This window comes from Piliocolobus tephrosceles, chromosome 9 (genome assembly GCF_002776525.5).
Source record: "Piliocolobus tephrosceles isolate RC106 chromosome 9, ASM277652v3, whole genome shotgun sequence".
Classification (NCBI taxonomy): Eukaryota; Metazoa; Chordata; class Mammalia; order Primates; family Cercopithecidae; genus Piliocolobus; species Piliocolobus tephrosceles.
Window position 1 is genome coordinate 24,355,411 of NC_045442.1, and position 2,307 is coordinate 24,357,717.

At 41.3% G+C, this 2,307-nt stretch overlaps 1 non-coding gene across 1 annotated transcript; it reads right to left on the reverse strand.

The window, feature by feature from the left end:
* Positions 1-1,342: 1,342 nt before the first annotated feature.
* On the reverse strand, positions 1,343-1,450 carry LOC111538941. The gene has a single exon (XR_002730511.1). It is a non-coding gene; the product is annotated as a U6 spliceosomal RNA (small nuclear RNA).
* Positions 1,451-2,307: the final 857 nt, after the last annotated feature.

Here is a 2,307-nt window from a genome sequence, read left to right on the forward strand (position 1 = left end):
GGTGCACAAGCTCTTTTGTGCATGTTAACACGGATAACTATGGAGTAGTTTGTAAATGGATTAAATATGAATTTAAGGTTAACAACTGTCGAGTTGACTAAACCCATTGAGATTCTTAAGATCAATGTCTTTAGGCTCAGAGAGAGGCAGAAATTAGGAAAAGGATTTACTGTTGATTTTGGACTGATGCTGCCGCCTTAAATTCATGCTGAGAGATGTCCATACCACCCTCCAACTAGTTCTTCCTTTTAGTGTTTTGTCTCCCCCATCCCCCCAACAACCAGTTCTTTCTTTTAGTCTATGCTTTACTCTCTGCCTCCTCTCCCTTCTTCTATCAGCCAACAACCCCACCTCATCCCCCTTCCCATCACATCTAACCTCCATCACTTATTTTATTCCCTCCATCCCTAACCCCTCCTCCTCCCCCTCCCCTTCCCCCTCCTCCTTCCCTCCCATCCCCTTCCCCTCCCTCCCTCCCTCCCTCCCTCCCTCCCTTCCTTCCTTCCTTCCTTCCTTCTTTCCTTCCTTCCTTCCTTCCTTCCTCCCTGCCTCCCTCCTTTCTTGCTTCCTTCCTTCCACTCATATTTATTTCTTTGTGATGTAAAATTTAATGGGAGAAAATGTATGAAGAATATGAAGAAATTATACACAAGAACTTGTTGGTGGTGGGTATGGGGGAGACAATCATACACAATAACGTTATGTCAAGAAAGACTTCCTGAGAGTCAGCTCCTTTCTATGATGGAATGAGCTCCCAGGAGATATATTAGGAGGCCAATCACTTGAATTATTTAAAACTCAACTGGACAGTCATCAAGGATGTGCTGCCAGGAAGGGGACCAGCCTCAGCCATATAGGAATGAAGAAAATGGTCCTAACTGGATTGTTCTCTTCTCAGCTCAGTTTTTCTCTAGGCTGAATTCTGTAACTCCTGCTGAAATCAGCTTAATCTATAGTCAGCAAGTTCCACTACTCTACTGTGGTAAAGTTCATCAGCAATTAGAACAAAATAAGGATAGGAGATATTAGGGATGCCCTTCTCAAGGAAAAGCCTGTTCCTATAGATGAAACATTGAACTTGATACTGAAGGAGCTCAGTTCTTATTCTAGGCTTACTCCTGATTATGGGATAAGAAAGGAAAGTTATTCTGCTACTTCATGACAAAATGTCCTGGTTATACATTACTTCCAGAAGTGTCTGAGTATGATTTTTTACAAAATGAGTAAAGCACTATAGCTTTCTCCCTGCAAAATCCTTGTTTCCCTAATATACATTTATGACATTTATACAGAGATCCATATTATACTTCCAGTGCATTGCAGGAATCTTTCTTAATTTTTTTAATTTGTGGAATGCTTCATGAATTTTCCTGTCATTTTTGCTCAGGGGCAAATGCTAATCTTCTCTGTATTGTTCCAACTTTAGTATATGTGTTGTCTAAGTGAACACAGAAATCTTTTAACAGAAAGTATGTGGAATATAAATATTGCTACTTTGGAACAGATCAATGTCCTTGCTGCCTAGCACTGTAGGACTTATGGGAAGCTGTTGTTGTTTATAGTGATGATGTCACCAGACAAACATATTCCTTGATTCTCCTCAAGCTTTGATAGGAACCCACTTGGTTCTATAAACCAACAGAACTTTCTACATGGGGTGCATACTTTATAATTTTTTTCACAAGTATCCTTTTATTTGATATTTCATTTGGGTATTATTAAGATTGTTTTACAGATGAAAATCCTAGAGCTGACAAGGGGAAACCTTATTTGCTCAGTGACCCAGAGCTAGCAAGTGGTAGAGTGGGAACACAGTCTGTCTCCAAAGCCCTATAGCCTTCTCATTTCACCATCCTGCCCTTCCTAACCCTTTTCCAGGCCTCAGCCTAGCAATGTACAGATGATGACCCTCCCTACCCTCTATATATGTCTGGCCAAATTGATCACATACAATCTTGTAGTCAGTCTCAAAAGCTGCTTTGAATGTAATTTTTCATTCTCAGGGAAACAAATGCAAATTCCTTTGGATTTTATACCTCTCAGTTGAACAAATCAGCCCTTTTCCTGATCAGCCAGGAATCGGATCCATTCTTCCTCCTCTCTTTGCAGATCTGCCTTCCCCTAAACTCCTGATACAAGCTCATCCACCCCATAAGGCCAGGACACCTGAGTGATTCCCCGGGCTTTGGGAACGCAACTTGTTGGGGCAACAACTTATTCTGGACTAGGTTTGACAGGAAGACCAACTTTTTCATGCCCTCATTTTGTCATAGTAAAGAGCCTGCTGTCTTTTGCAACTGACTGGAT